This window comes from Anabrus simplex, chromosome 1, assembly GCF_040414725.1.
Source record: "Anabrus simplex isolate iqAnaSimp1 chromosome 1, ASM4041472v1, whole genome shotgun sequence".
Classification (NCBI taxonomy): domain Eukaryota; kingdom Metazoa; phylum Arthropoda; class Insecta; order Orthoptera; family Tettigoniidae; genus Anabrus; species Anabrus simplex.
In genome coordinates, this window is record NC_090265.1 from 201,536,067 (window position 1) to 201,563,756 (window position 27,690).

The 27,690-nt window shown below is 39.3% G+C and overlaps 1 protein-coding gene across 3 annotated transcripts in view; it reads right to left on the reverse strand.

The window, feature by feature from the left end:
• Positions 1-27,690, reverse strand: part of LOC136885606 (homeotic protein antennapedia) — a 488,085-nt gene that overhangs the window by 221,785 nt on the left and 238,610 nt on the right. The window contains exon 1 of one of the 3 annotated variants that reach the window (XM_067158292.2): positions 12,794-12,898. The exons of the other annotated variants lie outside the window; for them this stretch is intronic. The gene's annotated coding sequence lies outside the window, so the exon portion shown is untranslated. Of the gene's footprint in view, positions 1-12,793; positions 12,899-27,690 lie in introns of those variants that run through there. 3 annotated transcript variants of the gene reach the window in all.

Sequence of the window (27,690 nt, forward strand, 5' to 3'; positions counted from 1 at the left end):
ATTCAAACATCACCGGACTGAATCAGGTTCGAACCTACCAAGATGGAATCAGAAGGCCAGCACTTCAACCGTCTGAGCCACTCAGCCCCACCAGAAAAAAATCACTAAGCTAATTCCGTCTAATAAACTGGAATTAATGATATAATCCGTCATCCAAAAAACACGACATATAGCCCAGGGAAACACCCGTTAATCGGTAATCCAAGGGCTCTTGAAACCTGTGGAGCCAAAGGGTTGGCTTCAATTTTACATACCTATCTCCGAATACATAACTTATTTTCTCCGTAATCTGGTGAACTGGTAAAGGTTGCAGTATTAATTCTGTGAATAATCTCTTTCATGACAAATCATCTATTTACTTAGTGTTATTGATAACTAAACCTATATTTCATATCTTTTCAACTATACACGATTAAATCTAATCAATAGTTTTAAATTTTTGCTTTATTATTTACAAATGCTGGAATAATTCGTCGCTGTTCGGGCAAAGGGTTATATTTAACAATGTTCTTCCTATCCATTATTTTCCTTAAGATTGGTCACGCCTCCCAGCCTCATGGATATTTAGTCCGTCAGAACAATATTCGTTGTGTTCATTTTCCTTTGCTTCCGTAGGAAGGAAAATAAACCTTACCGCACCGCTTTCTAGGAATGTATAATGTATATTTTGCATGACGTATTTACGCACCCCTACAGTATAATACACTTAAGGTTCATTTTCCATTACAAGTTATCATACGAAAACGAACACAGCGAAAATTGTTCTGATGGAATGCATATTCAAATATGGCTGGGGCGCGTGACCAGTCCTTAAGGAAAATAATGGATAGGAAGAGCATTGTGAGATATGACCTTTTGCCCGAAAAGTGACGATTTAACATACTTCTTGCTTGCTCTGCTTGGTTCTGGATTAAGATATCTTGAATTCCAGTTTATTCTCGCACTGACGACGACATATTAGTGTTTTTCTAATACATTTCCTGAATTACAGCATAAGCCTACAATGTTTAAACGTTCACATTTCATAAATGTCATTTTTAAGATGTCCAGTATTGAACTAGGACAGCAATTTATTCACCAATATGTCTTTGTTTCTTTCCCGACATCCTATTTTATAAGATGTTTTAATATTAAACTATGGCAGTGATATACACTTTGTCATTGCGTCTGCAAAAACCGCTATGTGATAATATCATGGAGAAATCATGAGCCGCAACATATATATAAAAAGAGCGAGAATTCGCTTGAAATTATTCACACATTATCGAACCATAGATGACATAACATAAAGTTTTAAGCTTAAATATCACACATAGCGGTTTTCGCAGGCGCAACGGCGAATTCCGTTTCATATTGTGAATCGTAGAAGAGTTATTTCCAGGTAATTTGAGTTCCCAATTATATGTGCTGATCAAGTGGACAGTTCATAACATATAAGAGTAGGCCTATCATAATTTAGTTTATTAACCGCTACGTTTTGTAGTTTATCTTCCTTTCTTCTTTACTGCTAGTTTTATGTCACACCTACTCAAACAGCTTTTATGGAGACGATAGGATAGGACAGGGCTAGAACTGGGAAGGAAGCAGCCGTGGCGTGAAAACGTGAAACTACGAAAAAAAACTTCAACGGCAATTAACAGTGGGAATGCAAGCTCACAACTACGTGACCAGAACCGTGTATCCAACACACTCGGTAGTTCTTTCTCCTATGCCTTACTCAGTTTTGTTAAGTGTTCTACATTTGTCACCGGACCGATATATTCTAGTAGTTTTCATTTGTATTTGATTGGAAAATAAATGTTCCAAACAAAGGTAATGGAATGCAGTCGTACAAAGTCAGGTGACGCAGGTAATATTAGATTAGGAAATGAAGTCTTGAAGGAAGTAAGTAGGCGAATATTGTTACTTGGATAGTAAAAAAACTAACGATTGCAGAATTAAGGAGGACATAAGATGCAGGCTAGCATTAGCTAGGAAGGCTTTTTGTTAAGAAAAGAAATTTTCTCACTTCAAACATTGATATATGAATTAGAAAGATATTTTTGAAGACTTTCGTCTGGGGCGTGGCATTGAATGGAAGTAAAACATGGACGATAACTAGCTCAGATAGAAAGAGAATAGAAGCTTTTGAAATGTGGTGTTACAGAAGAATGCTGAAGGTGAGATAGGCAGATAAAATCACGAATGAAGAAATACTGAATCGAATTTTTGTGAGGAGATCGTTGTGGTTAAATTTGACGACAAGAAGAGAGAATGATAGGATACATCTTATGACACCCAGGACATGTTCCGTTGTTCTTGAGAGAAGTATAGGGGGGTAGAAACGGTAGGGGTGGACCAAGGTATGAATATGACAAACAGATTAGAGCATATATAGGATAGAGCAGTTATGTAGAAATGAAATGATTAACGCAGGATAGGGTGGCATGGAAGCTGTATCAAACCGGTCTATGGACTGATGACTTAGTCCCGTTTGATACGGGGTCCGGGATGAGGTGAGATGAATTTACGTGGCATGTTTTTTCCAGCCGGCTGTCGTTCCTGACGCCAACCACTGTGGAGGAGCTAATTAAGGTGAAATGAATGATGGTGAATGAATTTGGTAAGGAGATGGAAGGAACCGGCTGTGTTCCGTCATTTGCCTTGAATGCAAAATGGTAAACCACAGAAAATCATTCTCAGGACCGCCGACGATGGGGTTCGAACCAATGCGTCTACATAGGCGTAGCGCTTTAGCACGCGTGGCCACACCGCTCGGCACCTATCTCTATTTGGTGAATAAGGAGGAAGACCTGGATTGAACATAACTTGAGAAGAGACTGTTCGCTGAAGATCATTCTAGAAGATACGGTTGCGGGAGTGCAGAAAAGAGGGAAAAAATCATAGTTGCTCTGACAGGAGTAATTTACGAGATCATGAAAAGGGCAGCACAAGATAGTGAACAAGGGAAGAAGACAGCATTGGCGTACTTGGCATGCAGTTGTGCTGAACTCTGATGACTAGTCTCTCGAAGATACCGCAGAGAACTGTTTTTCTGATGTTTCTTTTTTCACAGAATGTTACTGCTTGATGCCTGGAGAAAGCACACGCCCCCTTGTAAGTCAGTCACATCACGATAACCGTTATCAAGCAGTTTTGAGCCTATCGACGTTCGGAATGTCCCGGACCAGACCACTGTTTTGCATTAGGTACGCTCATTGCTCTGTCCGGAGCCCACAATTACGATTATTACAATAATCAAAACACTAAAATGTGAGAGAAATCTTAAGCGAATTTCTCACACATGAGTCGAATCTTGATTTGTTACACATGCAGGCCTTTCCCACCAATGAGGATGCCACATATGACTCACAGGAAGAATAAAATGAACCGATACATCATGGACCATATATGGAGGTAGGAGATATAAAGTGGGTATCATTCCGCAATCACCGTGAAATGGTAAGTCTTTCTTGGATTTAACTGTACAAAATTCGATAACGAATAGGTATCACTGAAACTGGTAAACCTTGAAGATGCACAGCTGCTATATGAACAGAGAGTTAGGTAGCTTTTCAGTATCATTGACTTTCTTCATCTGGGATATCTTCTCCTCGAAAACGGTTATCGACCATCATGAAGTAATTAGGTCTAGTCCCATTTTGCACTTCCTGTATCATATCGTCGCTTCACCGGTAAAACGTTGTATCCCACAATACTCTTCCTATCCATTATTCTCCTTAAGGCTGGTCACGCCTCCCAGCCACATATAGATACGCAGTCCATCAGAACAATGTCCGTTGTGTTCGTTTTCCTATGCGGACGATTAAACGAAAATGAACCTTACATGCATTGTACACTAGGAGTGCGTAAATACAAAAGACAAACGTACATTCCTACAGTACGGTACTATAAGGTTCATTTTCCTTTAAATATGGGCATAGGAAAATGAACACAACAAAATTTGTTCTGATGGACTGCATATCCATACGTGGCTGGGAGACGTGACCAGTCTTAAGGAGAATAATTGATAGGAAGAGCTTTGTGGAATACAACCTTTTACCGGTCGAGCGACGATATTTTGGATGTCCAATCCCTCTCGGAGATTCCGCGTACAGGACAATATGCTCCGGCCACTTCCATGCTTCGCTTGTTAAATTGCCTTCCTGTATCATGCTTCATATATCGGAAAAAATTGACGGTAATACTCTCCTTTTCTGAGTTTTGTGAGGGATAGGACTTCGTAAAGTTTTCCAGCATGACGGAATACCGGCTCGTTGGTGACGCGGTCTAACATCTTGTGTAGTCCAGCCTTCGACACTGTAAAGCTGCTTTGATAACACGTACCACTTCACGACGTGTCAGTGTTTCGAATCGGAAGTCAGTGATTTGATGCTTTTAATATTAAAACAGCACATTCAAAGCATTTCTATACTGATACAAAAATACCCTTACAGAGGGAACTATTAAACACCTAACTAATATAATTATATCTCTGATATCAGTTTCGTAACAGGAACCATTAGCCACACATTTCTTGAACTTCAAATAGGTAGAGGCTGCCCAGCTGCAACTATCATGTTGTGGTCAGTGCAACCGGAAGAACGTGTGTTAGATTCGCAGTCTTTAGAAATGAATGAAAGCCTTCTATTCCTCCAGGGACTTCGATGACATGTAAGCTATGGAGAACCTACTTGTAGGTTCCCGTCATGACAAGTAAATGTTATTTGTTGACATTCACGCGTGCTCTCTTACGTTCAAGACCGGCTGAGTAACACAGTTAGGCGATTACCCTCTATGGTCAAGGTTGAAGGTTCAATTCCTCGCACGTCAATCAATAGTAGTCTACCTAAAGTATTAGGTATCATATTTTAATTTTTATTGTAAATTATTTATAACGTTAGAAATAAGAAATGGAAATGTTCTGTAAGAGGGCAAAATGCCTGTTGAAAAATAAATAAATAAATAAATAAATAAATAAATAAATAAATAAATAAATAAATTAAATAAATAAATAAATAAATAAATACAAGCTTTTCTGTAGTCCTATGTTCTGTATCGTCAGCTGTCATTCATTGTCACTAAATGGTCCGTTGCAATTATACAAAAATTATCCTGTCAACGACTTGTTCAACAGCTGGTCCACACCTCATTAAAATTCAGGGGCCTATTTCGAAGAGTGTTTTAAAACTAAATTTTCCTGTCTGAGTAGCTCAGGCGGTAGAGGGCTGGCTTTCTGAGCCCCAATTTGCTGGATCGATCCTGGCTCAGTCGGTGAAAATTGAAGGTGTCCAGAAACATCGTCCTCATGTTGGTAGATTCAATGGCACGTAAAAGATCTCCTATGCGGCAAAATTTCGACATCAAAACGTTTCCAAAAGATTTTTTTGCTAGTGGCTTTACGTTGCACCGACACAGATAGGTTTTAAGGCGACGATGGGACAGGAAAGGCCTAGGAGTTGGAAGCAAGCGTCCGTGGCCTTAATTAAGGTACAGCCCCAGCATTTGCCTGGTGTGAAATGGGAAACCACGGGAACCATCTTCAGGACTGCCGACAGTGGGATTCGAACCCACTATCTCCCGGATGTAAGCTCACAGCCATGTGCCCCTAACCGCACTGCCAACTCGCCCGGTTCCGAAAGAAATAACATTGCATTTAGTAGGATGTAAAACCAATAACCACATCATTATTAAAACTACTTTTGAAATAAATTCAAGGTCTTAATAATTACTGAATATAGTACAGTACTGAAATGTAGCCTATTGCCTACTGTATGATTATTAAGTGCTAGTTCCAGCAAGAAATGTACACCTACTTGTTTATCGATAGGAAGAAAAATGTTCCTAATTTACTCATCCCATTACGCCTTTCATAATTTCAGCGGCAAAATGCACATTGTTGCTCTTTATGGTCTAACATTCTACTTTAAGTACCAAGTACCCGGACGTTGGCGTCCAAGTTACTTTGATCAAGCATTCTAAGTCTGTGTTTGCTTGCGGTAGGGTGACCAGTTTATTTCTTCTTCTAAACAATATCACGTGGCTGCCCATCCAAGTGGTGACCTTACCATATGTTGCTTTATTTCGGCCGCTTCAACACGCTGGAAGTAAGTAGCAGAGGCTCAACAGTTGAGGCAAAAATAATTCATTTAATGGTATAAAACAACAGTATCAGTATATAGGCCTACGAGACCACTTGCGTATGAATTATACCCCGCTGAAAATCTCCCAATTAATGTGCTCCCTCTACACTTGTCACTACGTCGACCTCGAGAACCAGGCGGTATAATTAGTGGAGCCGAACATAAGAACAGCTCCAGGTGGTCAGTCCCCAGGCTTGATGAAGACCTCAGTGAGTTGTTTATTATTAAGCTGAAGAGAATGGGCTATGCTCATTCCGAGGTCACAAAAGAGTGCTGAAAGGTAAGGATCTATCAACATCTCGTACCTTCCCTGTTCGGAAAAGCTGAAAGACTAAGTTGGTCACTAAATAATAATAATAATAATAATAATAATAATAATAATAATAATAATAATAATAATAATAATAATAATAATAATAATAATAATAATAATAATAATAATAATAATATGACCTCTGCTAGCGTATGCAGGCATTTTGATTTGATACCATTTAAGCCACTTAAGAATCAGTTTTAACGTCCCGGTTTACTCTGTCGGATGATGGAGAAACCTGAACTCTCTTGGGTGATGTAAAGTTGGTTTTGAATTACTTTTGTTCAGTAAGCACGAAATGTATCACCAGAGATATTTTACATGCCAACATTGAGTGTCGAATGAACTTATTCCCGACCTTCAAAACTTTGACTCCCTCTGCCAGATTTGAATCTGCAACCTTCAGGAAGGAACTAGTTCGTTGATGTCAGCCATAGAAAAAAAAAATATTAGGAGTTAGCCAACGGTGTAGCCTTACTGAAATACAAGATCCTAGAGGTCTCCGATGTTAAGTAACATTCAGCGTGGTTGCCCCTTGGATAGGTAGCCCACGTGTTGTTGGTCATAAGAAAAACAGAATTAAAGTATCTACCCTACTGGATAAATATACTGTGACTCAGGATGCCTAGCTTAGCTGAGGACATTGCCAAGCCTGTTGATGTCCGGGTTTGGATAAGGCAATTGAAATTATTGTCAAAAAGTTGTTAGAAGGAATTCGAACAGGGTAGAATTCCAGAGAATTCTAGCCATGCAAAAGACAGTGCCTTTCTCATCTGAGACTCCTTAATTGTAACACACGGCAATTCGTTTCCAATCAAGTACCCATCTTGCGAGAGAAAATTGTTAACTGTGTCCCTGGAAGACAGTTTCGTTGACAGCCAAACACTCCTTTAACTAACCCTCAATACTGCTAAACCCTTATGCTAAAGAGGTTGTTCGTGACGTCCTGTAGTAATCCTTTCTCTATTATTCCCTCTGAATACCAATTAATCTCCTGCTAATAACATACATAACGTGTCACATGGCCAATTATAGGGGTCCCGAGACACATCCTTCAACAGCTAACCCTCTCGTACCTTCTTCTCTTACACGCTTCTTCTCCGGTCATGCTTTTGACGGGGGGATTGGAGAGAATTGATTGGTACCCTAAGAAGAACCTCACACCCAATACAACCCCATCTGTTACAAGAACATTGTTACAGTGAAAATATATCATCAGAAGGGAGGAACTCTAACAAGTTACGAAGCTAATTGGGTACTACATGATCATTCAGAGGACTCAAAAAAATTATTTAACAAATTTTTGGGTTTTAACGGGTTTTTTAATGGTGTTATAAACTCATATAATTCGAAGAAAGAATTAGAACAGGATTCTGATTCTGGAAAGGCGCATGGCTCTGGGGTTTAATCAACGTCTTCCAGGTTAATTCCTGGGGGCAAAGTCGGCCTGAACTGGAGCTAACCACACTATCCCAATTAGTGCCGAGGTTGCGGATGGTGAAAACATTGACCTTCCACTCCTCCAGGGGTCTCAGTGGCTTACAGATATGGCTTTATTGATACCTGAAGTAAGGAATCATTAATTAGTTAGGATGAGAGCATATCATATTAAGAACCATCCCTGTATTTTCTTTTTTTGGAACTGAAGAGGATAAATCCACGCCCAGTAGTATTAAAAGGCTCTCAAACCAGTTTCCTATTCGAGACAGAGTCAGGAATCGAAACTGGACAGTGAAGTTTTTACGCTAACCCTACACGACGGCAATTATAGTAGTGCTTGAAAGGTGATGTCCCATGAGGTTTGTAAGGAAATAATTTATATATTAAGTAGGGTCTAACTGTTAAATAAAGAGGGGGAAAATATCGTCGTTGCCGCGACAAAACCTCCTATGTGATAATATGTTTTGGAGATATACTGACCCGCAGCACATACATTGTGAAGAGCGAGAATGCCTTGACAACATGCACACGATATTGCACCTTAGATGAGAGAACCTTACCAGCCAAAGTTCTAAGCTAAAATTATTTCACATAGGAGGTTTTGTCCCGGCAGCGACGATATGTTGTAATCCAACTGAGGTGTGGACCATGTTAGAGTCACGATCCGTTATAGAAATTTGAGACTATTGAAGACTAAAAAAGACATAGTGTATTCGTTAGCAATGATAAGTATGAATTCCATCAGTCTGTAAAGCGTCGACTATATCGATAAAGATGAGAATTTTGACTGAGACCAGTTTACTTCGCACAATCGGCAAGTCGTTCTCCAGCTCCTACATACAGTACTAGCTACGGTCAGTGAGATTAAAAGTCTCAACTCCGCATCCTTGGCTTCCAGTAAATTAAAGAAATTCTGACACCCTGATATCTGTTAAAATCTACAGCCATTAAGGGACGATAAACAAATAACACGTAGGCCTATTTCTTTACGCAGGACGAAGATTTGCAAGTCATATAGGCCTAACTTACTTTCTTTTAATTTCGAGGTTGAGTACCTCAGACCTTAGACCGCAGGTCTTGGAGCCCAAGAAGCGGGTTCAATTCCGGCTCAGTCAGTGTAACTGAATAGTTTCTAAGATGTCAGCCATGATAAATTTACCTGCACATAAAATAACTCCTCAGGGATAACATTCAGGTATATTAATGTCTTCAAAAGTTGTAAAAGTAGGCCTAGTGGCTTGTAAAACCAATAACATAATTATTTATTCCCTTTACTTAATTAAAGAATAATCCATTTCATAACCTTAATGGAATATAACATTTCGTCGCTCGACCGGTACAAGGTTGTATTCCACAAAGCTCTTCCTATCAATTATTCTCCTTAAGACTGGTCACGCCTCCCAGCCAATGTACGTTTGCATTACGTTTTTACGCACTCCTAGTGTACAATATCCGAATTTTCTCATGAGAGACCGAGTTCAGGTAGTGATTACCAGCTATACTCCTCTAAAAGCAAATAGGCTCCTCTATATCTTCCGTTTGGAGCTGCCTGTCCGAGGCTGTAAAGGCTTGATCGGTTCACTCGGAAGGCCATGGGTCGATTCCCCGTCCGGAAGTCGAAAACTTTAAGAAATGAGATTTCCCATTCCGGAGATGCACCTTGTCCTGATGCTAACTCAGCCTAGATCAAAAATGAGTACTAAATACCTGGGGGACAAAGCGGCCGGGCGTAGATGTAACCACTTTTACCCATCACCTTCCCTCCCCCCCCTCCCTCCAAGGGCCGTCATGGCCTGTACGGAGATGAAAAGGAAAGATATGCTTCCACTTATAGCCTGTGTACTCGGTACCACACTTATTCGGCTCAAAATTAAGAACAAGTGGTCAGTGAACTTCATAATATACAGAAGCTGATATAGCACTTCAATAGTGACAGTGAAACACAATACATTTTTGTGAATAAATTAACAAACCAAATGATAAAACTTTAAGAAACAAACTTGTATCTAACAGAATAAGACTATATAGACATATTAACACAAAGGAGCTCTTACCACGGATGTCTGTGCAGGTTCTCATCATGTAGCCTACCTTAAGAAATTACACACAGCATTTATTCACAGAATTAATGCATGTATGTTCAGTCCGTCAGCGATTCCGCTGGTGGGATCCTCAACAGCTCTGCCATCAGGTGCCATAGATGGCCTCGGCATCACTGAAGAGGCGTACTAGGGAAATGAGGAGTGAGGTAGTTTCCCGTTGCTTTCCTCACCGAGCCAGAGTTGCTATTACATATCAGTCTGCCAAGCCCACTGAAATGCATACACCAAACGACCCTATGAGCAACATTTTCACACCATTCATAGCAGGGACTGGCTGCGTAAGGATTGGCATTACTAGCATCGCTCATACCTCAGTCACTTTCATATTGTCAAAGCCAAGGATAAGACAGAGACAGATCTATGAAAGTAACAAAATAGCTCTAGCCTATACCAGAAGACATAGTGCACTGTAAACACTAGGCTCTGCCAGCAAAGGCATACAGAATTAATGGAATGCAGTTATTTTCATGAGAATCCCCTGTCCTGGAAATAGGGCCATACTACCAAATTGGTTAAAGGACTGCTTTGATGTAGACTATGTAAGTTAACGGAGCTGTAGAAAAAAATCTAACATACGATGAATGAAAGTCTCCTTCAACATACAAGGACAGCTGAAGAATAAAGGCATAGAATAACGCTATATTGATGAGGAGACTCGGAGTGGAGCCAAATGATGTGAACTGCCCACCTGGCGGACTGATCAGTTTTAAAACTTATTTTGACTGTCCAATACATTTAAGAGAGATGCTACTCCAACAGCGTAGCTCCTTGGTTTCCCGAATTTGAATCCCGGCGACTTTAGACAGGCTACGACCAATGCGTGGTAAGCGAAAGAACGTTAGATCTCAAATCCATGACCTACATTCCTCCAACCCCATAAGCACATGGACATTTAACACTGAAAAAATATACTTGAACAATACATAAGATGAAATATTTGATAGGCTACATTATTTTCCATAACGAATTTCTAACAATGTAGAAGTACCACGAAAATGCTGTTTAAGCAGGCAATTTACCCCCATTTCACGTCTCCTAAATAGTAACCATTTATATTCTTCGTTTCTATTTTTTTAATGTCGTATAAATACTGATAGATTATCGGTACTTTGATATGAAAAATGACTCAATCAAGATACAATCCTAGCCTTTGTATGTATAATGGAAAGTTAAAGAAAACCAATTAAGCGCTGTCGACGGTGGGATTCGAAGCCATCACTTCCTGAATGCAATTTTACTGCTTCATGTCCGTGCGGCGACAACTCGAAAGTAATGACCATCTTGACTGTTTGTACGAAATATTGCAATTTACAAATTCCGTGCAGGGTGCAGATCAAATTTCAGTGCTTTACGAGTAGTTTTAACGTTGTACATACTCAGTTATGTCTTTCGGGGGCGATGGAATAGGGAGGGGCTAGGACTACGAAGGAAGATGCCACGGCCTTAACCAGGCACAGCATTTACCTCGTGTGAAAATGGCAAACCACGGAAAACGACGGTAGGGTTCGAATCCACTATCTACCGAATGCAAGCTCACAGCTACGCGGTTGAAACCGCGTTGCCAACTCGCTCAGTCAAATTTAAGTGTGAATTTGAAACAATAAAGACAGCCAAATTTTAATGCCAACTTGGAAAGTTAGCATATCGACGTCCTGGTTTTCATGCCACGTATATGACAATGCTGTTCCTACCCATTATTATCCTTAAGATTGGTTACGCCTGCCAGCCACACATGGATATGCAGTCCATCACAACCATTTTCGCTGTGTTCATTTTCCTTCGCTGATGTGTAAAGGAAAATGAACCTTACCGTTCCGTACTGTAGGAATATTGTTTGTATGATATATTTACGCCCTCCTAAGGGTCATTTTACGTTACACTTGGGCATACAAAAATAAACATAACGAACTTTGTTCTGATGAATTGCATATCCATACGTGGCTGGAAGGCGTGACTAGTTTTAAGGAAATTTTTGGATAGGGACACCATTGTCAGATACGTGGTGTTAGAACTAGGCCGCCAACATTTAAGCACCATCTAATGTGGCGGGCAGGACTCGGGAGACATATGGGTTCAAATCCCTGGCCAGTCATTCTTGATTTTTTATTTTTAGGAAAACCGTAGGGATGGACCATTGTTATGGTCACTTACACCCATATTCAAGCCTAAAATAATAACTAAAATTCACACATGAAATGAAGTAGTTTACATGGTACATAGAAGTAAGGCAACAACAATTCATAAGACATGAAAAACTATACTGTCATTTCGCCTAGGAGTTACTGGTGGGATAGTATACAGTGTAACTGCAGCAGTGTCTATTTTTATCGAGGAAACTTGACATTAACGACACACCCCTGTCATATGTAAAGAAGATCGATTGAATGGGTAGCACTTATGATGAAAATGACAGTAGAACAAGGAGTACCGTGTAATAGTCTGACAGTATAAATTATGTAAATCTTTGGCGTAGGCAGAAGTGCCAATTTAAATGAAGTCGAGTGACTTAGTAATCAGAATTAGTAACGCAGTGTTACAAAGGAATCGAAACATTGTCTGGATAATATGCATAAGCCCCTCCCCTGTCATTAACCCACCCTGCCATTCATCCCCCTCCCCCACTGCCGCGCATCAAAGTAAGCGCTACTTTCTGATCAATGAACAGACCTCTTATCGGACGAGAAGAATAACTGGTTTTAAAACAAACTAATAAGAAATCCGAACATAATCTTGCATACATATTAATCAGCCATTATACATAGGCTAACAGGTGTTTTGTAAGGTCTAATATCGCTTAACATGTCATTAACACTCACCTTGCGGGTGGCGCTACGTACTTGGCACTGGAGGAACCATTTCCATATGACTATAAATCAATGTCACTTAATAAAAAACACTATCTTGAAACTAACTTATCCTCTCCACAGAAAGTTTTAAAACTAGTTCTCCATCTACAAACTATGTACTGAAGAGATGATGATGATACTAATAACAACAAGACGAACCAGTCCATAGTTATTTTAAATGAAGCACACGGAACGTCATTTAGAATGTCTTATTCCTGCTTTACGTGAGCTGATGTAGCACCATACATAATTCATGCCATGTTATTGGCGAAGTCGCGGTTTTTTTTTACTATCGAAGAATTACAATTTAGCACAGTTTAAACACGATGTTTAAGGTCACTTTCAAAGTGTAAATTTCTTGTCACAAATTCCGAGAAACACCAGTAAATATAAAGAACGTGATCATGATTACTAACAAAAATTAGACGGGAGTCTCATAGGCTTTGTTGGAAATATTTCGAAGAGAAGCGCACGCGGGAGCGTTACAGCTGTCAGGCTGTCAGGATTGAAAACATCACTATAACTGGATGGTGCTGAGCAAGGCTAACCAACCGGCTTGTGACACAAGGCACGCAAACTATACCCCCTAAAGTCTAGTCCCTCATCCCTCAAAATATTCCCCTCTGGTTTGTTGCTATCCATCCCCTCCCCCGATGACTGCCTACCCTTATTTTCACCACCCAGATCATAATTCTTGTCTCTCTATTCCTACTGCTCCATCTCACTCCGTTTGAACTTCCCCTCTCTGTTGGCAGGCGCGCCAGTGACTCCACCTCCCACTCCAATGGTTCGTTCGTGACGTTACAGTGAGTGTGAGAGAGAGTGTGTGTGTGTGTGTATGTGCATGCTCTTGCCACCTTTCCGCCATTTCCCCTCATTTCCTCCCGCTCACTGTCTCTTCTGCTACCTCATACCCTCATTCGGAGTGCGTGTGTGTGCCGAACTAGAAAATAAAAGAGGTAGTCTCCAATCCTACCGACTGACCAATGGACACATGTCACATTGCCGTTAATTCCAACCATTAGAAAAATGAAATTCTCACGTTCACTCCACTGACTTCACTAGACATCCGTATATTTCGCAGCTGCGCCTATTTTTCTCTTTTTTTTAAATCCAGTTTTTTATAACACGCTTTATCACATTCTTTTCTGCTCTTCAAATCCCAACAAAGTGGCAAATAGTCTATAAACAAAATGCATGAAGATAAGTTACCGTCATGAGAACGTTAAATATATATTTCTTCTCCCATCTTTTCCCAATTACTGGGGGTTTTACGGCCTGTGGTGTAGAGGTAGCGTGCCTGCCTCTTAACCGGTGGTCCCGGTTCGTATCTCTACACGGTCAGGGATTTTTATCTGGACCTGAGGGCTGGTCAATAGTTACGACCGAGAAAATTCTTCGTGCCGACTACAAGACACCTTGTAATCTGCAGGCCTTCGGGCTGAGCAGCGGCCAGTTGACAGACCATGGCCTTTCGGGCTGTTGCGCCATGGGGTTTGGTTTGGTACCCACCATAGCGTGCTTCAGTGGTTATTGGTAGTGTTTTGATTGAATGTGAATGCATATACATATTATGATGAACACAACCACCCAGCCGCTGCGGGGAATTAACAACACGCGGCTAAAACTCATGGTCTGTTCATGAACTGAACCAGGGGCCCCGCGAATTGAAGGCCACTACGCTGACTATTCACTCAAGAATCTAGATCATGTGAACGTTGAATATATCTCGTTAATATTCAGTCCACTGTAGAAGGGAGCAGCATTTGATAGCTCTCAGAAAATTCAATACTCTTTTCATTAAAGAATTTTGATTAGGCTATTTCTTTTATATAGGCTATGTACTCGCATTCTACTAGATTTCATGACCATAACGTGAATCCAATGTAAGTTTCTCCGGTAATTAACGTACTTAATTAATATCTAATTTCTGTGCAAGGGAGATAATACGACAATCCGCAAGGCAGTTTCTACAAAGTTCAATCGCAATTTGGAAAGTTTCAACAGTTTTCTTTCCACGTTGAGAAATTCTGCAAACAACTGATACAACTTCCAGCAAAGTATTTTCCCACTTAGGATGCATTCTTGGCATGCGACCTTCAGAACTTTTCTTCTTCTTGAACAACTTCCTCATCCAGTGAAGTTTGCGGTGACGTAAATTGTAGACTCATTTCATCATCAAACCACGAACTCCAAGTTGATATGACTTCTTCTGTCTAGTTCAAACTCAACGGAAAAGTGTCAAGTTACAAGATTGTGAGCAACTGCAAAATGACCTCGATAATGTTGTGAGATGGACAGTAGGCAATGGTATGATGATAAATGCGTATAAAAGTCAGGTTGTGAGTTTCACAAATAGCAAAAGACCACTCAATTTTAATTACTCCATTGATGGGGTGAAAGTTCCCTTTGGGGATCATTGTAATTACCTAGGTATTAATATAAGGAAAGATCTTCACTGGGGTAATCACATGAATATGATTGTAAGTAAAGGGTACAGATTTCTGCATATTGTTATGAGGGTATTTAGGGGTTGTAGTAAGGATGTAAAGGAGAGAGCATATTTGTCTCTGGTGAGACCCCAACTGGAGTATGGATCCAGTGTATGGGACCCTCACCAGGATTACTTGATTCAGGAACTGGAAAAAATCCAAAGAAAAGCAGCTCGATTTGTTCTGGGCGATTTCCGACAAAAGAGTAGCGTTACAAAAATGTTGCAAAGTTTGGGCTGGGAAGACTTGGGAGAAAGGAGACGAGCTGCTCGACAAATTGGTATGTTCCGAGCTGTCAGTGGAGAGATGGCGTGGGAGGACATCAGTAGAATAATAAGTTTGAGTGGGATCTTTAAAAGTAGGAAAGATCACAATATAAATATAAAGTTGGAATTCAATAGGACAAATTGGGGCAAATATTCGTTTATAGGAAGGGGAGTTAGGGATTGGAATAACTTACCAAGGGAGATGTTCAATAAATTTCCAATTTCTTTGCAATCATTTAAGAAAAGGCTAGGAAAATAACAGATAGGGAACCTGCCACCTGGGCGACTGCCTTAAATGCAGATCAGTAGTAACTGATTGATTGATAAATCTCACAAGGATTGAATACTGAAAGATGAAGATCAAAAACTGTTCAATATAGGCCTACATGTCACGCGAAGATTTGCTAATAGATGTACACCTAACATGTAGGCTTTTTTACTCTTATTTTTGCTATTTTCAATTACTTAATAAAAGCAGTAAAATATTACATGTCCGAATCCTAGGCTCAATGTCAACATTGAGGTCTTCGATTCAGAGGGTCACGGGTTCGATTTCCTTCTGGTTCGTGGGTTTTAATCAAGTCTAGTTAATTCTTCTGGCTCGGGGACTGGGGGTTGTATCCGTCCCAACATTCCTCTCTTCATATTCAGACAACGTATCACACCATCCATCACCACAGAAACCTGCAATAGTGAATACATCCCTCCACATAGGGTTAACGTCGGGAAGGGCACCTGGCCGTAAAACAGGGCTAAATCCAATATATGCTGCACAATTCACAGCATCGACCGCGCAGATGTGGGAAAAGTGCGGTAGAAGAAGAAGTTGCTATATGTTTAAACTCTCCATGTGTGTCTTTGTAGAGGGAGGTTATAATAATAATATTTTTAAAAGAAGTTTAACGTCACTGTCTGACATACAGTATTAAATTCTCTAGTTGTGATCTTCTTCTTGGCCTTCTCCCAGTTACTTGGGGTAGGCCCAGTTTTGCAGCCGGATGTCTTTTATGACGCCAAACCTATGTGGAGGGTTGTATCACTATTGTGTGTTTGTGTGGTGGTTTTTAGTGTGATTTGTTGTTTATAAACGAAGGTGTGTTAAGAAGAACGCAAGAAAACACAACCCGTAAGAGAGAGGAATTATTCAGACTCGGTTAAATTCCCGGTCTGTTTAGTAACTGAACCCGAGGTCCTCCGAACTGAAGGGAACTACTCTGATCATTCAACCGAAGAGCAGGGCATTCTCTATGTGGGACCGTCCCCATAAATTGAGATGCGTTCCCACTGGAGACAATGAACTAATCCAAAGGGTCTAAATTCTTATAATATAGCCTACTGAGTACATATATAACAGATTATATTATTTATCACTCATTAGTAATTACATAAAGGCGAAGGAAATAATTTCTACCTACTACATAACAACACAAAGGGTAAGAGTCATCGAGGGCCGACGTCTCCATGCTGTCCATCCATAGGTTCATTCCTTCAGACAAGATAGGGTGATGCTGGTATAACAAGTCCTTCCCAGGCAGTCACAGGAATAGAATGAAAGCACGGCAGCAACCAATGAGCGAACTGTAAAGTGGTTGCTGAATGTGGGAGGAGGAGCTCGCTTACACTAATGTCTTCTTCTTTGTGGTCGGCAAGATTATGGATTAAGCCCAGTTTTACACCGGATGCCTTTTCTGTCCCTAATCGTATGTTTTTTAAATATTTTTTTTGCTAGTTGCTTTACGTCGTACCGACACAGATAGGTCTTATGGCGACGATAGGAGAGGAAAGGCCTAGGAATGGAATGGAGGCGACCGTGGCCTTAATTAAGGTACAGACCCAGCATTTAGAGCGTGGTGTGAAAATGGGAAACCACGGAAAACCATCTTCAGGGCTGCCGACAGTGGGGTTCGAACCCACTATCTCCCGGATGTGAGCTCACAGTTGCACGCTCCTAACCCAGGGCCAACTCGCCCGGTCTAATCCGATGTTAATGGATGTTAACACTATTGCATGTTTTTGTGTTGATTGGTTGTGTGATGTGTAGAAGAAATGCCCAGCTCCCGAGCTAGAGAAATCAATCCCCAACTCAGCCGAGAATCGAACCCGGGGTGCTCAGAGCCGCTGCGAAGACAATTCAACCAAGGAGCCGAACATTACTTACATTGATGTATCCCATGAAAATGCTCATAAAACGTTGGTCAATTCTCCTGATTAAAACAGGTCACCGTAGGGAAGACTTCCAATTGATAGCATACTTCCGATGAGGGGTACATATTTAAGAATCATAGGTGAAAGTCCAAGGGTGATCAGAAGATGTGTATTTCCTTTCTGTGTTGGCGACAGATCTACTCACCCAACACTTGTATTTTCTTAAACACAAACTCATGGTGGTATTTCATGCCACTGTCATTGACGAGTGGATTGTGTGTTCCCAACATGGGTACATTGTAGATACAGAGAGTGCTTGAATACCTATGCGGAAGTTGCAAGATATGATTGAATTATGATGCCGGCTTCATTGATTTGGTATATTAGACTTTGTTTACAGCATAGGCCTATGCATTTCCTTCTTTTATGCCAGTTCTACTGCGTAGAAGCCCAGGCTTGATTACCGGCGAGGGTCTTTTCTATCTGTATCTGATGACAGGTTCGAAGACCACTCAGCCCACCTGACAACAATTGATGAGATATCTGACGGTGAGATAGCGGCCCCTGTCTAGAACGAGAAGAATAAAGGCCAATATGATTCGTCACGCTGACCACGAGGCACCTCGTAATTTTCATATTTTCCAGCTAAGCAGCAGTCGGTTCCTAGGCCAAGTTCCATCAGGGCTTTAAACCACTGGGTATGTTTTTATCGGTTTGGTGTTTTCTTTTTCATTTTTGTTGTTTCCTTAACGCCAAATTATCACATGCAGGCTGAGAAATTATTTTAACATGGCCCTTGAATTTTTTGAATTGATAGAAGATATTATGAAAATCATATTCGTGGATACCGATGGATAAGATTGAATCCAAAACATTCCGAATGCAAGCATACAGCTGTAAGACTCGCACCTCGCAGCCACCTCGCTAGGTGACTGGGTAATAGTTGTTAATATTATTTCTTTTAACGCCCCTTCAATAGATTTTCAGAGATTGACAGATATTTTTCCCACAATAGTTCTTTAACTGACTTATTTAAATACCCTGAAATGCTACCATCCTCAGCCGGGATCAAACTAGTGATCTTGGGAAGAACAGAAAGGCAATTAACAGAGGTCCACAGATGTGTGTGTGTGTGTGTGTGTGTGTGTGAGAGAGAGAGAGAGAGAGAGAGAGAGATATAGAGAGAGAGAAGTATAGGTCTTCCCCTATCAGTGTGGGACGTGATCTATTTATAAATATGAATACCATACTATCAAATTTCTTTCTGACTTGTCGAAGATGTAATGGTGGTGAGACGTGACTTCAGATGGATAGGTAAACCTGACACAATGATGTCTATACTGGTGCTAGTCGTGACACTTCAATCTTAACTGTATGATTTATTCTATCCAAACATGTTACCAGTCTTTCTTGCAATGTAATTCTCTTGGATGCATCAAACTTTTAAAACGAGTCCCAGTTTATTGTGGTCAGATTTGTATCTGTGGTACTTCTATTTATATATACACATACAACCTTTTAGCTCTTTCGTGACACTCGTTCTTCAACTTCAGACCCTCCCTTCCTGTCATTTCTCCTCTCCCTCCCCCCAGAAACAGTTCCAGCCAATACCGCTTGATGCACTCCATAGCTTGAAATCCCGTGGGGACTTTTCTTCTGAGCTTTCACGCTGGGGTGTATAAAAATGACGGTCGGATCACAATTCGGGCATGGACTGATGAGGACAAGCGGATAGGTCGTCTACAGGGGTCAGGAGATGGAAAGGGGGACTGGCCGAGTGCTCCAAAGGGTGACTGAAAGACCTGATGAAAAGAAGAATCAGGAAGAAGAGAAATAGGGGCAGAATGAATGGGTAAAGTAAATCGAGCATAGAATCACGTGACAATTGCTCCTAACCAATGAGTGTACTCGAAATTGCGTGCAAGCAATAGGAGCGTTCATAAAATGGCAAAAGTCTGCAGGCAAATAGAATCTATGGATTAATGTACAAAATAATTCTTTCTTTTTTAGCCCAATTCTCTTGACAATACTATAAAGTACGCATATAATTAGCTGTTTGGCGGATTATCTGTAAGACTGCATAATAATTACAAAATACCAGGGTTGTTAGACTTATTGACTTTGAATAATAAGCTTACCTCTTCATGGGAAAATTCCAGCACTCCCACAGCTCGTTTAGCTAAAATTGGCTGCAAAACGTTTAACATACGTTCAAATAATAATAATAATAATAATAATAATAATAATAATAATAATAATAATAATAATAATAATAATAATAATGGTCTTATGTCCGTCTAACTACTTTTATGGTTTTAGGAGCGGTGATGTGTTCGAATTTGTCCCGCAAGAGTTCTTTTACGAGCCCCTAAATTTACCAATACGAGGTAGGTTTAAGTCTATTTGAGCAACACCAAATAGGTCTACCACCGGATTTAGTGGAAATCGAACCTGACATCTTGGGTTCAGTAATCCGGCCCTCTCCCGTCTGAGTTTTTCAGAATGAAATTATTATTATTATTATTATTATTATTATTATTATTATTATTATTATTATTATTATTGAAGAAAACTTGGGAAGTATTAAATGATGTGCTAAAGACTAAAAAGAAATGGACAATAGAAGAAACGGTAAGACATTATTTAGGAAGGCAAGACTCACTAGAAAATATAGTTGATAACTTTTCAAAAACATTTTCAGAACAGCTAGATAAGGTAGTACATGAATGTAGGGTACAACGAAGACCATTACCTAATACAGAGAGACTTTCATCATTTTACCTACTACTAGCAAGTACAGCAGATATAGCAAACATAATTGAAGGAATGGACATAAATAAATCACCAGGCATGGATAAATTAACAGTTAAACATCTGAAAGATAACATAGACACAATAACACCAGTAATACAGAAGCTAGTCAATAAAATAATAGAGACAGGTATTTTCCCAAAGGATCTGAAGACTGCCATAGTGAGACCTATTTACAAGCAAGGTTCACATTTACAGTATGAAAACTATAGACAGATATCTATTCTTCAAACTATAGGTAAAGTAGTTGAAAGATACATTGCTGATCACCTAATTTCATATTTAGAAAAATTTAAAATAATAGATGAACATCAATTTGCTTATCAAAAACACAAGGGTACAAGTAATCTTCTTGAGGAATTCTCCAATTTGATCAATGGGAAGCTAAATCAAGGTATGCACGTTTTAGCTATGTTTATTGATTTCTCAAAGGCATTTGATTCAATTTCCCATGAAAAAATTATTGCAGCCTTAAGCAAAATTGGGGTAAGAGGAACACCACTAAAAGTTTTTGAAAGTTATCTGACTGACCGAACGTATAGGGTAAAAATTGATAATATATATGGAGAAATAACTACTATTAAAAGAGGTGTTCCACAAGGAAGTATCTTAGGACCCATTTTGTACATTATTTTTGTCAATGATATAAGCTCATGTTTTAAAAACTGTAAATATTTCATGTATGCAGATGATAAACTAATTGTATCAGTACATAAAAACCCAAAAGTGGCAGAGAAGCATTTACAAATGGAGTACAACTACTTTCAAGAATGGTGCCATGATAAGGGTCTAATAATTAACACTTCAAAAACAAAAGTCTTGTACATTACTACACCAAAAATGCAAAGAGAAAACATTAAAATAACAGGCCATTCAGTTCAGTGCATTCATGATGGTGAACAAAAATCATGCAATTGTGACTATGTAATAGAGGAAGTTGATAACATGAAATATTTAGGTATAATAATAGATAGATATTTTTCATGGAAGCAACATATTAATAAGTTGTGTGAAAGACTGAGGCTAAGCTTGTTCAAAATGCAAATGGTTAAGTATATAATACCTCATGATAGCTTAAAAATGGTTTATCATTCACTTGTTGAGTCACTTATATCATATGGTGTAAGTGTATGGGGATCAGCTTCTGTTACAGACATAAACATGGTACAAATGTTACAAAATCGTATTGTCAAAGCATTCTTTTGGTATGAAAACACAGGAATATTTAGCTTAAGTGAGGATATATTAACAGGGATGTACCAGAAGGAAAGGTTCTTGAGAGTTAAACAACTTTATATATACAACATACTTAAAGAAAATTACTGGAAGCCTCAATATAGAATTGTAAATGAACATACACATGGAACAAGACTGAGGCATATAAGTTCTTTTCAGGTCATGAGGTACTACAACAAATATGGATCCAGAACACTGCAAGTTGTAGTTCCTAAATTTTTGAACAAGTTGCCCTCAGAATTGACACACTTGAAAACCAAATATCAACTAAAAAAACATGTGAAACTATGGATCATAGATAATAATATTACAGTTTAAATATTTGGTTATGAATGGAAAATGTACCAAAGACTTATCTATTTTGAGTGATACTTTCAGGGATTAAGAAAAACTCACACCACAGGACAAAATTACAATACTAATGTAAATATACATACTTTATTAATGTTGTAAACAGTAAGGATTGCAACAATGTATACAAATGTGAAACAACTACACCGGCAGATAAGCACATCAAGTGCTTTGCAGGTGTAAATAATTGCAAAGATAATGTATAATATCCTACTGCATATTTGCAAATGTATTTTAGATAAGTTATAAATAAATAAATAAATAAATAAAAATAAATTATTATTATTATTATTATTATTATTATTATTATTATTATTATTATTATTATTATTATTATTATTATTATTGAGTTTGGAGTGAAAGCATTTTCATAGTGTGTTTAATAAATGGTAGTCCTTATGCATATTTCTGAAGCTGAAATATTCCTTTTAATAATTAAGTACTGTAAATAGGCTATCGGCCTACCTTATTGGATCCAGACGCAGAATTAATCCTAAAAGAGAAAGAAAGTAGAGAATTATTTCATAATCTTAACCGTTCGTAAATAAGGCTCTGCCAGCGCAATTTCGGGCACGTGAATAATTTCTCTTCCTAGGGCCAAATTTCAGCAATTTCAACGTTTTTTGATATAAATATTATTTACACAAATAGTAATTTAAAACAAATGTCCCCAGGTTCGATACTCGGCCGGGCCACGGATTTAAACTACGTATGGTTCATTCCTACGGTTCGCGGACTGGGTGTTGTGTTTGTCCCAACACATTTCTCTTCATATTCACACAACACACCACACTATCTACCACCACAGAAACACGCAGTAGTAAATACGTAGGCCTACCTCACAAAGGGTTGGCGTAAGCAAGGTCATCCGACCGTAAAACTGAGCCAGATCCACATGTGCGGCACAGTTCGCACCAGTGACCCCACCAGTTTGGGAAAAACGGAATAATAATAATAATAATAATAATAATAATAATAATAATAATAATAATAATAATAATAATAATAATAATAATTGTACCGGGAGGTACACTCCAACGCCGCGCATTTAAATCTTGCGCCAAAGAAACTCCTCTACAAGAGAAATAATAATAATAATAATAATAATAATAATAATAATAATAATAATAATAATAATAATATAATATAATTATTATTATTATTATTATTATTATTATTATTATTATTATTATTATTATTATTATTATTATTATTATTATTATTATTATTATTATTATTATTATTATTTAAAACAAATTGCATAGACGAAATCGAATTGATCTCATATCACTTTGTATTATTCTCTTCATTGAAATGATTTTCTTACTTATAGTTAAGAAACGAGAGAGAAACGCATTTTGCGTGAGGTCGCTTAGATCATTTCTATAAAGTTCGTGCAAGTTTAGCCAATCTTCGATAAACATTCTCTGTTCCTTTTCGCTCCTGTTAGTTGTGTCAAGATAGCGAGAAAAAGTGAATATGAAAAGGAAAGATAAAATATATCAAAACTATACTTCACAACACATCAAAAGGACTTCTGTACTCTTAAGACACGCCGCCATATTGGTTATGCTGTCAAACAGACAAAACACACGAAGTCTGCCAAGCGTAGCATGATGGATCGGTTGCATTATACCATGCAGAGAACACGACAGAAAGAGAAGAGAGCAAGACAGAGAGATTGAGTGGAACATTCACAGTAAAGGGGAATAAGAAACAGAAGGGCCGAAAATAATAAAATAAAAAGCACCAAATAAAAACGAGATCCCCAGCAGAGCTTAAAATGTTGGTGGGTTGATTGGTGCCAGGGGTTGATCCAATCAGTTAAAGTCACGAATAAACAATAGACAAGCTGTGAAATGATGTATAAGTTCTGTTATTCTGTGACGTGCTGATAAATCTCTGTCCCTGCTCCTTCTCTCCTCATCTCCTCGCTCTTTAACTCCTTTGTAGGCCTACATTTCTATATAGATCGTTGATTTAACTTTGATAAAAATCAAAAGAGATAAGTTCACAAAACCCATCTCCTTTCATGCTGGATGCGTGGCTCAGAAGATTGAAGTTTGAACAGAACAAAAGAAGTTTGTTGTTTCCACTCTAACCCTGATTGGATATTATTGGAACTAGAGCATGAAGGAAGGAGGCTGTTTGGTTACGCATCAATAAATTCTCTAGTCACTCTGCTTCAGTTAGTTAAGGAAATTACTTTTGAATACAATCAAAGTGTTAAGGCCAATAAACAAACGAATACATTGCTTATATTTACTGTAACGTAGACTTACATAAAATAAGGGGTCGTAGAGAATAATGGAGAGTTGTAAAATACAGGAACAATATTTATCCAACACTTCAATGAGATAACTTAAGAAACTGAAATTTTCTGTGTATGACATTAATGGTACGATGCCAAGGGCCTTTCACGGTTAATACCAACCGATCATGTCAGGATTCGAACCCGCAGGCTTCAGTTCAGAAGACGGGCAGGGCAGTGATACAACTACTCTGTGTCACTTAGAGCCCATGTTACAGAGTGTAAATCTCTACTCCAGTGCTTTTTTGCTAGTGGTTCAAGGTATGGGTTAGTGCAGTCACGTCCTAGTTCGTTAATCATGGGCAACGGCTGAGTGCCCGAGTAAGTGATCCTGAGAATCGGGATACCAGTTACTATGGAATGGGAGTGGGCAACTCGGACATATTCTGATCTATGGCCCTCCTTGTGCTCAGGCGGCTAGGACTATAAAATCCACCGGTGGTCCATAACCCGTTGGAGGAGAGATCCTCACTTAGACTGTGTGTAAGTAGGGTAGCATCCTGCTTCATGAATGTACCCAGCTCAGAACATTTTAAGCAAGCCTCGGACCTATGGGAGTAACGGAATCCCACTGCCATTTGACAGGCGAGGAACTCCTTGGAAACAACTTGGCGAACGAAATGGAATCCATTGGGGAGCTATCAATATTGATGGGGCTAATGGAAGAAAGAAAGTAGAACTGGCTGAGTCAGCAAAGCGGATGCACCTGGATGTGCTGGGAGTAGGGCCTAAGTGATATTCGGTAACGGGAGATCACGAGCAAGAGATAGGAGATTATAAAGTGTACTTGATGGGTGTTATAAAGGAAAGGGAAGAGTATGCGGTAGGGCTGTTTATCAGGAATACCATTGCACGCAACATAGTTTCTGTTAGGCACTTAAATGTGCGAATGATGCTGGTAGATTTGTCAGTTGGAGGAATTAGGACGAGAATTGTCTCAGTGTATTCACCACGTGAGGGTGCAGATGAGGATGAAGTTGACAAGTTTTATGAAGCATTGAGTGACATCGTAGTCAGGGTCAACAGCAAGGATAGAATTGTGCTAATGGACGATTTCAACGCCAGAGTTGGAAATAGAACTGAAGGATACGAAAGGGTGACTGGTACATGTGGGAATGATCTGGAATCTGATGGAAATGGGAAGCGTTTTGTGGACTTCTGTGCTAGTAAGGGTTTAGTAGTTACGAATACATACTTCAAGCATAAGGATATTCACCGCTACACATGGGAGGCTAGGGGTACCAGATCCATAATAGACTATATCTTAACCGACTTCAAATTCAGGAAATCTGTCAGGAATGTACGAGTTTTGGGGGATTTTTCGATGACACTGACCACTATCTGATCTGTATTGAACTAAGTATCTCCAGGCATAAGATAGAGAAAGTGAAATCTGTCTGCAAACGAATAAGCGTAAAAAAATCTCCAGGAAGAGGAAATTAGACAGAAGTAAATAAATATGATTAGTGAGAAGTTTCGAACAGTAGACAGTAAGCAGGTTCAGGATATAGAAATAGAATGGGTGGCATACAGGGATGCTGTAGTAGAAACAGCAAGGGAATGCCTAGGAACAACTGTGTGTAAAGATGGGTAAAGGCGAACATCTTGGTGTAAACGTAAAAAGAAGGCTTATCAGAAATGGCTCCATACAAGGTCCGAGGCAGAAAAAGATTTGTACGTAGATGAAAGAAAGGGAGCGAAACAAATAGTTGTTGAATCCTAAAAGAAGTCGTGGGAAGATTTTGGTAATAACCTGGAAAGGCTAGGTCAAGTAGCAGGGAAACCTTTCTGGACAGTAATAAAGACTCTTAGGAAGGGAGGGGAAAAGGAAATTAACAGTGTTTTGAGTAATTCAGGTGAACTCATAACAGATACCAGGGAATCACTAGAGAGGTGGAGGGAATATTTGTACATCTCTCAACGTATAAGGAAATCTTCGTGGTGGTGTTGCGAACAGCCAAGCTCATGGGGAGGAGGAAAATGATGTTGGTGAAATTACGCTTGAGGAAGTGGAAAGGATGGTAAATAAACTCTATTGTCATAAAGCAAAGAAAGGAAAGATTGCAACAACTATCGAGGTATCTCACTAATTAGTATTCACTATCATCTTGGAAGGGAGGGTGCGATCAGTGGTTGAGAGGCAGTTGGATGGAAACCAGTGTGGTTTCAGACCACAGAGAGGCTGTCAGGATCAGATTTTCAGTATGCGCCAGGTAATTGAAAAATGCTACGAGAGGAATATGCAGTTGTGTTTATGTTTCGTAGATCTAGAGAAAGCATATGACAAGGCACCGAAGGAAAAAATGTTCGCCATACTGGGGGACTATGGAATTAAATGTAGATTATTAAAATCAACCAAAGGCATTTATGTTGACAATTGGGCTTCAGTGAGAATTGATGGTAGAATGAGTTCTTGGTTCAGGGTACTTACAGGGGTTAGACAAGGCTGTAATCTTTCACCTTTGCTGTTCGTAGTAGGCCTATACATGGATCATCTGCTGAAAGGTATAAAATTGCAGGGAGGGATTCAGTTAGGTGGAAATGTAGTAAGCAGTCTGGCCTACGCTGACGACTTGGTCTTAATGGCAGATTGTGCCGAAAGCCTGCAGTCTAATATCTTGGAACTTGAAAATAGGTGCAATAAGTATGGTATGAAAATTAACCTTTCGAAGTCTTAATTGATGTCAGTAGTAAAGAAACTCAACAGAATTGAATGTCAGATTGGTTATACAAAGCTAGAACAGGTCGATAATTTCAGATATTTAGGTTGTATGTTCTCCCAGGATGGTAATATAGAATAGTAACTGAGTTTGAATCAAAGTGTAGTAAAGCTAATGCAGTGAGCTCCCAGGTGCGATCAACAGTCTTCTGTAAGATGGAAGTCAGCTCCCAGACGAAACTATCTTTACATCGGTTTGTTTTCAGACCAACTTTGCTTTACGGGAGCGAAAGCTGGGTGGACTCAGGATATCTTATTCATAAATTAGAATTAACAGACATGAAAGTAGCGAGAATGATTGCTGGTATAAACAGTTGGGAACAATGACAGGAGGGTACTCGGAATGAGGAGATAAAGGCTAATTTAGTTATGAACTCAATGGATGAAGCTGTACGCATAAACTGGCTTCGGTGTTGGGGCCATGTGAGGCGGATAGGTTACCTAGGAGAATAATGGACTCTGTTGTGGAGGGTAAGAGAAGTAGAGGTATACCAAGACGACGATGGTTAGACTCAGTTTCTATGTATTTAAAGATA